Source organism: Neophocaena asiaeorientalis, unplaced genomic scaffold, assembly GCF_003031525.2.
Source record: "Neophocaena asiaeorientalis asiaeorientalis breed wild unplaced genomic scaffold, Neophocaena_asiaeorientalis_V1.1 scaffold266, whole genome shotgun sequence".
NCBI lineage: Eukaryota > Metazoa > Chordata > Mammalia > Artiodactyla > Phocoenidae > Neophocaena > Neophocaena asiaeorientalis.
Window position 1 is genome coordinate 261,198 of NW_020172449.1, and position 9,429 is coordinate 270,626.

General features: G+C 40.7%; 1 pseudogene; it reads left to right on the forward strand.

Moving 5' to 3' along the window:
* Positions 1 to 7,749: 7,749 nt before the first annotated feature.
* LOC112394561 (probable palmitoyltransferase ZDHHC4 pseudogene) lies at positions 7,750 to 8,902 on the forward strand (annotated as a pseudogene).
* Positions 8,903 to 9,429: the final 527 nt, after the last annotated feature.

Here is a 9,429-nt window from a genome sequence, read left to right on the forward strand (position 1 = left end):
AACTAAGTTCATGCACCACAACTACTGAGCCTGCGCGCCAGAGCCAGCAAGCCACAACTACTGAGCTCACGTGCCACAACTACTGAAGCCCACGTGCCTAGAGCCTGTGCTCCACAACAAGAGAAGCCACCACCATGAGAAGCCACACACCACAACAAAGAGCAGCCCCAGCTCACAGCAACTAGAGAAAACCCACGCGCTGCAATGAAGACCCAACGCAGCCAAAAATAATAATAATAATAAAATAAATAAATAAAGTATAAGAAGTAGAAAATTATTTTTTAAAAAATAAAATGTTGGGAAAAAAAAGGATGGAGCAGTTACTCAAGGTTACTCTAAACTTTCCATTTGGTTTCTGTTACTGAAAGTGGCTATTTACAGCCAACCAGATGTTGAATTTTGACTGTTGAAGACAAAATCTGGCATCCCTGCTTTCCAATGTCAACTGATTCTACAGAGTAAGAAAAGTCACTTTTGCAAAAACAGTCAGCTGAGGAAAACTTCTTAGTATCAATAAGCAATGAGGGAAAACAGTCTGGCATCTCCTCAAAACACTAAACATAGAGTTACCACATAACCCAGCAATTGCACTCCTAGGTATATACCTGTGATAAATCAAAACATATGTCCACACAAAAAAGTGCACACAAAGGTTCACAGCAGCATTATTCATAATAGCCAACAAGTAGAAACATGGCCATTAAACGAGGAATGGATTTTTTTAAACCTGGTAAATTCACATATTGGAACATTATTTGGCAATTTAGAAAAGGACTAATACATGCTACAACATGAATGAAATGTGAAAACATTACACTAAGTGAAAGAAGTCAAACACAAAAGGCCACATATTGTATGATTGTATTTATATGGGATGTTCAGAATAGGAAAAGCCATAGACGCAGAAAGCTGATTACTGCTTGTCAGCAGCTGGAGGAAGGGGGTAGCTGTGACTACTAATGGGCATGACACGCTAAAGGTGATGATGGCTAAAGGTGATGGATGACATGCTAAAGGTGATCTGTGAATAACTGAAAGCCATTAAATTGTACACCTTAAATGGAGGAATTGTATGGTATGTGAATTATATTTCAATAAACCTATTATTTGTTTTAAATAATAAGCAAGGAGATCAAGGTGGTGCAATTATCTGTGCAGGCCGTGCAATCTGGTCAGCTGTGACAGGGACCCCATAGCAATGAAACATCAGCCTGAAGGTATCTGGTGCCGAGCACAACCAGCCAGATGTCCTCCTTATGTCCAGGGCTAGCCAAGGGGCATGTCCACTGTAAACACTTCACTAAATAAATGAATGTTACTGGATGCAAAAAGCATGTGCTCTGAGGCCTGACTGAATTCAAACCCCAGATCTGCTATTTTTAGCCTTGTGAGGTTGGTCAAGTTCCCTAATTTCTGTCTTAGTTTCCTCCTTTGTAAAATTACAGTAAGAATAGTTCTTACCTCCTAGGGATATTTAGAGGCTTAAATATAATGAGTCAAAATATGTAGAACTCTAGATAGTCCCTGGTACCTTATAAGGGTTCTATAATTGTTGTTTTTGAAGCAATTAGAATTAATTTTGTTTTGAGATGCTTTGGAGAATTTGTGTATATCCCTTGAGATAGCTGAGCTATAGTACCACAAGGATTGATAACCAGTGACCTGAAATTTTTCTTTTCCAAATTCCAAATTATATCAACAATCAAACAATATACTGACTGTGGTTAACTTCCATTCCCCGAAAGTAATTCTTACAAATCCTTATTCCTTTGTTGAGTAAGAGAACTGGCTTCCAGATATAGTTGTATGTATTTTGGAAAGATATAGTCTCTCTAAAGCACAAGAAATAGTGATTTTGTTTGTGTCAGAACTCAGTCAGAGCATTTATATGCTCATCTGAAAGAGGAATTTTGTGCATTTATAACATATTTTGTAATTTATAACATATGCTCCTCACTTGTTTTCAGAATAACAGTGCAAAAATATCCAGTTAAATAACAGTTTTGAACAAAGTGTGGTTTGACTGATTCTTTTGAGATCAAGAGGAAGCAGAACAGAGTTTGCTTTCTGATGACTTCTGTGTATTGTTCTATTAACCTCAGTGATAACTATTTGGAAAGTACCAGAAAGGCTACTGAAGGACAAATGGATTCACCTAGGTGAGGAGCTTCCCTAACAGCTCAGCCTTAAATTTACTGTGGCTGGACCAAGCTCTCTTCCAGTTAGCCTGGTGTGAAATGGCAGACCCACCTTTCTAGGTCCTCTGTTCTTTTTCAAATGTTTCTTTGGAAACACCTTGGACTTCCATTTCACATGGTAGATCACAAATGAACTACCGTTTTTTATTTGGAATTCTGTGTGATATGTTTAAAACATATCACAGGGTCTTCAAGTGCTTTCATTTATATTTACAATGATATTGAAGGTTTTTTGTGAATATTTATAGCCAAATTACCCAGCAAAGTACCATTTGAGAGGAAATGCATAATGTTTGTCAACAGGTTGGAGTTTTAGACTCCCATAATGGATCATAGAAAAGTCTAGGTCAAAAGATTCACTGTATCTCTCTCCTACAGTCCTGAGTAGGCCTAAACAGCATCTTCTGATTATCTTCCATCTGCTGACCCTGTCTTTGGTCTCATTCCCATCCCCAAGTGGCTTGTCAACATGGCAAGACTAAAAGGCATCCTATTATACTCAAAATGCCATAATCTCTGCCTTGGTTTCACCACTTAGACTCTTGGAATTGAAATAGAGCAGAATTGGGAAGCCTGCTGGTAAATAAGTTAGAGTAGGAAATTAGTGAGTGACTTTGGAGTCCAAAAGAGGATGCTTCTAATGCACATATCCTCATGTTACTCTCTTCTCCATTAATCTTAATCCAACACACTTTCCTTTCATTCAATATATCATTTTAAATGGTTGGGGATAATATTAAACCTTTGTTGCACAATGCAGCATGTTGTTCCTACAAGAGTAGAGGGAGAGATCAGAAAAGATAAGGATAGAAGGATGAAAAAAAACTGTTGCAAAAGACCAGTTGAGAAATGTAACATTCAAATCCATTTTAGCTCATCTGCAGTGGGGGAAAAAAAGCTAGTCTGTGTAAATAGTTAGCAACTTGTTTATTCTTGGAAAAGCCCAGGCCTGTAATGCAATGTAAATAGTATGAGCTTTGGAGGTTGGCTGTTCACAGCTGCCTCGGTAGAGGATGGGATGTCAAAAGTCCTATTCGAGCACATTCCACATGAATCGCAGGCTGCCCAACAATTGTAGTGTGTCACTTTACTAAACTTTAGGCATATTTGCATGTAAGAACTGACAATTTCTGGAAGTTAATAAATTTTTGACCATTTATTTTGAAAGACTTCACCCCTTCCCTAAAACAGTTTTATCTCCACAAATAATTCAGCCTTTTTTGAAGGCCCTAGCTATCCCACCATCACCCTCAGTACTCATTCTTAATGCATGAAAAAATATTTATTAAGTGTCTACTTTATGTGGACACCAGTCTAGGCTCAGCTGCTTTCAAGTGTAAACTGCCCTCAAGGAGCTTACATTCTAATGGGAGAGACATTCAATATTCAAATGAATGAATAAATCTAGATGCAATGAAAGACATTAAAAATGATGTGAAAAATAAATAAAGCAGGGAAGGGGATAAAGGGTGTTGGAGTGCCATTTTATAAAAGCATGTGTAGGGAAAGGTTATGCTGAGTCAGGGAAATTTATGCAAAGATGTGAGTGAGGGAAGGAAGGAGACATGGTGTCTCTGGGTTTCAGGTAGAGGAAGCAGTAAGTGCAAGGCCTTGAGCTAGGAAGGGGTCGGGCACATTTGAGGCACAGCAGAAAGGCCAGTATGGCTGGAGGCAGCGAGGGAGAAGAAAAGTAGAAGGAGGTGAGGTCTGAGAGAAAGCCAGCCAAACTACCCAGAGCCTGCAGGCCACCTGTGGAGATCGACCTCATGCTGATGACATGAGAAGGGTTTGAGCAGGTACATAACATGATCTCAGCTAGGTTTCAAAGGGTCAGTCTGGCTGCCGGGTGGCAAAGAGATTGTAAAAGCTTATGAGCAGGTGCAAGGACACCAGACTGTGGCATTTGCCAAGGGAGAGATGATGACAGTGCTGACCAAGGAAGGAGCAATGAAGATGCTAAGAATGGTCAGATCGAGGAAATTCTTCCAGGTAAAGCCAACAGGATTTGTTCCTGAAGTGCCTGTGGGATTTTAGGGAAAAAAGATGGTGGGGGAGTCAAGAATAACTCCAAAGTTTTCGGCCTAAGCAAGTGGGAGAAAGGTGGTGAAATGAGGAAGATTAGAGGAAGAATGGGTTTATGAGGGCTGGAAATCAAGAGGGAAAGTTTGACTTTGCTGGGTTTGAGTTGTCTATTACACATCCAAGAGAAGATGTCCAATTAGGTAGTAGATATAAAAGCTGGAGTTCAAGGAAGAATTTGGAGCTAGAAATTTGGGAGTCATAGATAGCCCTTATATTGTTATCTACAATGTTTTGAGCCCCCTTCCACCAGGAAACTCGGGGGAAAAGGATTATAAAAGAATATGGAAGCTGATAAAAAGATCTCAAGTTTTTTAATCACCATCCAGTGCTCAGTCTACTAATCCATTCTTCTTCTCCTCTTCAAGAACGTGGTTTAATTTTCAACAAGAATTTTCTAGGTTTTGAGGGGTTTTCTCCCTTGATATTTACATTTCTTGGTACAAAAATCAAACAATAAATCACAAAAGAAAATACAAAATCTTAAGGATTGCTCTTCTGTAAGAAAGTTGTTGGTAGCCTAGGACTTTCTTTAAAAGGTTAAAAAAGAAGTTTCAAGATTTTTTTTAAAAACTCCATTTTGTTCTTATAGTGAAAACACTTCTATTTTTAATCTTACCAAGCCTTACAGAGAAAGTGACTAGCAAGTTCTCTACAACATTCTTCTGTCTTTGCCTGAAAGCCAGAGTCACTTTGTCTTTACCTCAGACAAGGCCTTCCCCAGTACCCAAGTCAATCTTCAAAACAACCATTATGCCTGGAACCTCAGTCCAGCTGTCAGTGGCGCTCATATCAGAAGGGCCAGTCTTGCTCTCCAGTGGGCCAGTATACCAAGGGTTAGGATGAATCCCAGAGATGTACACCTTCTTCTGCCTAACCCAGTGTGTGCAAACAGGCCCTTGTCTCAGTGTTTGTTCCCAGTACACAGATTCATAACCCTACTTTGACTGAACCCCCAGATCCCTTGGCTGGTGTCCTAGAATTATATTTAGTACCATAGTTTTTCAAGCATCATTACATATCTAATCTGCTTTGAGACTTACAGTAACCCTGAGAGGTATTATTACTTCCACGGTCACAAGGGTAAGACTAGAAATGTACATGAATGTGTACAGAGAGTAAGATCAATGCTAACTAATTGCCAAGCAAGTAGCACGAACCACACATGCTACAGAAACCCAAATAAGGAAAAGGTGGCAAGAAACAAGGAAAGAGGAGGGGCTTCCCAGGTGGCGCAGTGGTTGAGAGTCCGCCTGCCGATGCAGGGGACACGGGGTTCGTGCCCCAGTCCGGGAGGATCCCACGTGCTGCGGAGCGGCTGGGCCCGTGGGCCACGACCGCTGAGCCTGCGCGTCCGGAGCCTGTGCTCCGCAACGGGAGGGGCCACAGTGGTGAGAGACCCGCGTACCGAAAAAAAAAAAGGAGGAAAGGAGTCTCAGATTTTCCTTCCTACAAGTGAACCTGAAGTTCAATTCTGTTATTTTCATAATATTAATACTCTAAAGTGGTTAGGTTTAACTGCCAGGACTTTTCATGTCCCATAAACACAACTACATAATCAATCTCCTTCTCTGTATCTCTCTCTCCTTCCCTCTCTCCCCCTACTCTCGCTCTTTGCTAATTACAGGCTAGTCACAAAAATATGTGAATAAGTTTCAGCCAGATCAAATTTAGTTTGAAAGCCTGAAACCTAAATAGGTTACATGCATATGAACGGAAATTTCACTGTATTTGAAGCAGGCTTCAAACTACTACAGAAAGTAAAGGCTGTTCTGGAAAGTATATCACATGAAAAACTCTAGCAATCTGATTCTGGGGTCTTTCAATATTTCTCTATGTGGTCTTGGTGATGCTGTGTGCAGGGATCATGCACAGTACCCTGCTTTTGCTCCCGACACCTCAGAAGTGGCAGTTGGGTTTTGGCCTTTTTGTATCTTATTGTTCATAATTTGCCCCAACTGCACATGCAAGCAATTATTTTTAGTCCCTTATAGGTTTCTTTGTATTCTGTTACTGGAGGAGACGTTTTCCCAGGTGCAAGCATTCCAGTAAAGGTCCCAGTTCCCAGGTCCCAGCCTATCTCACAGACATAGGTTTTCAGCATGTGAACTTTCTTTTGGACATCTTTTCTCTCCTCAGATGCCTCACTTATTTGCTCTGTGAGTTCATATTTTCATGGATTATCAGTGTCCCTAGCTGGGGGAGGGATGAGGGCCTTCATCTTAGTTTGTGCCTTCTTGCCTAGTTTAGGGGCCAGGAAGAAATTGAAGCACCTCAGGACAGGAAGCTTGGTGTTGGAAGTCTGGACTCAGCCACTCTCATATCTCAACCTGATCAGTGGATCCTCCCCTCAGGGACACCTCAGAAATTCAACATCAGGTTCTGAGAATTTCTGAGGGCTGATGCTATTTCTATAATTTTCTAGTGTCTAGTCTGGGGAGGAGTGAGAGAAGTTATTTTTCAGGAACTGGTCAGGCTGACTATATATCCTGTTACTGACTTCCCATCTTTGCTGGCATTCAGCCTCAATTCCATATTAATTTATTCAAAAATATTTATTGAGCATCTACTTGGCTCTTGGATTATGTCAGCAAATGAAACAAAAGCCCTTGCCCTCATGGAGCTTCCCATGTGCCTGAAAAAGACAGGCAATAAACAGTAGACATAATAAGTGATTAAATTATATAGTATGTTAGAAGATGATAAGTTCTATAGGAAAAATACTTGTAAGGCAGTGTCAGGCAATTGGGAATCAGGGGTTAAGGTGTAGTTCTTAACTTGAAGTGTTCTAAGTCAGGGAAGGACTCACTGAGAAAGTACAAATTAACTAGTATGTTCATGAGAAAACAAACTCACTTCTTATTTTAAAATAAAATAAAGTGTATACTTGTATTATACTTAACACTAATAACTCAGAGAAGACTTAGGTTTTTTCATAAAACCAAGATTATTAAACCATTCTGATTTGCCAGAGACTTACCGTTATTATGTGAACTTAAATTCTTAAGATGTTTCTGAGTTAATAGTATCTGTAAAAAAGAATTTAAAAAAATAATACATTTACTATATTAAAACTACTTTTCTCATTTTCTGTGAATTTGGGACATATTAAGATTATGTAAGGATCCCAGTGCCAGATCCAGCATCCGAGAGCAGAGGTCCCCAACCCTCACATCACCACCTGAACCATCACTCGCATTACCTCCTGAACCACTCTCCCACTGTCGGTGGAAAAATTGTCTTCCACGAAACTGGCCCCTGGTGCCAAAACGTTAGGGACCGCTGTCTTAAAGGAACCATGTCCTGCAGCTTTGGGTGCCACCTGTTGTGCCAGGCAGATGCCACTGCACAAGAGGAGACACCATTTGAATTCTCTGTGAATGTTTGGAAGAGGAATGCCAGAGCTACCAGCTGAAAACTATCCAAACAAAAGATATATGTAGGCTGGGGACCCTGAATCGCCTCCCCCAGGATGGACTTTCTGGTTCTCTTCTTCTTCTACCTGGCTTTGGTGCTGATTGGTGTTGTTACAATCTGCATCTGCTCAAAAACCCATTGCTTGAAAGGCCTGGTCAGAGGAGGAGCACAGATTCTTTTTCCTGTATGATTCCAGAATGCCTTTGGACAGCCATAGTGAGATTGCTTCATTACCACTTTCATACATGGAACCACACCTTCGTTATCCTGCATCTCATCTTGCAAGGGATAGTTTATGCCAAATACACCTGGGAAATATTTTGCCTTTGTCAAGAGCTGGAGTTCTCCTTGTATTACCTTTTTCTGCCTTATCTGCTGCTGGTTGTAAACCTGTTTTGTTTGTTTGTTTTTGCCCTAAGTTGTGTAACCAACCCTGGTACCATAACAAAAGCAAACGAATTACTATTTCTTCAAGTTTATGAATTCGATGAAGTGATGTTCCCAAAGAACGTGAAGCGCTCCACATGTGATTTAAGGAAACCAGCATGATCCAAGCACAGCAGCATGTATAACTGGTGTGTACATCAGTTTGACCATCACTGTGTGTGGGTGAACAACTGCATTGGGGCCTGGAACACCAGGTACTTCCTCTTCTTTCTCTTGATGGTGACAGCCTAAGCTGCCACCACGGCTGTGGAGAGCACTGTTTCTGGTCCAGTTGGTGGTGTCTGACTTGTACCTGGTGACTTAAGTTGATGACCTTGGACACTTGCAGGTTGTTGACACTGTCTTTCTTATTCAGCACCTGTTCCTGAACTTCCCAAGGATTGTCTTCTTGTTGGGGTTTGTTGTGGTGCTGAGCTTCCTCCTGGGAAGCTACCTGTGTTCTGTCTGTACTTAGCCGCCACAAGTGGTAGAGAGGTGACCAAGCCTGGTGCCAACATTGCTCCTAGATGGCCCGGCCCCCATCAGCAGAGCCCGAGGTTTACCACAACATTCCCTTCCATGGGCTTTGGAGTAACCTTCAAGAGATCTCTTACCTGCTGCTGCACATCATGAAGGAAAGAAGAAATAAGGATGGGAAGAGTGTGAACTTATGGCTTCAGTCTCACACCTCAACCCAGTCGAGGATAAACACAGAAATACAAAGACAAACTGGTCTCGATCTTAAAGAGTTATCCTCTTTCCCAGGGGGCACAAAATTCTGAATTGATGTGAACTCACGAAAATATAGATGAACAGAAAAACAAACAAAAAAGACTAACCAATCAGTTTCTCTGTTGTTTCTCACACAACAGAGAATTCATCTGCATCATCTAGAAACATCATCAAATGGTTATGCTATAAAACCAAATTTCCAGTCACTGATGCAACCACTTAGGAATATATTGTTGACTATGGGAAAGTCAGAAAAAAAAATCAGTAGACAGAGAAGAAAAACTAGAGAAACAGAGTAAGCAAAGCTAAAATTCTATCATTACTTGGAATTAACTCTGGAGGCCAAGAAAGGATGTGTCCAGGTTATATAAACATTAGTGAACTTCTCCAGAAATGCGGATTACTTGATACTTTGCCAAGACAGCCCACTTGGGCTTCTCAGTGTAACCTCCCAAACTGCCAAACTATAATTTTCTAAAAGGTAAAATTATGACTCTCAAACAAACATAAAATAAACATACGTCAAAGAATTTGTTTATTCAATTAATTAATGAGTGTACTAGTAAGAGATTTTGGA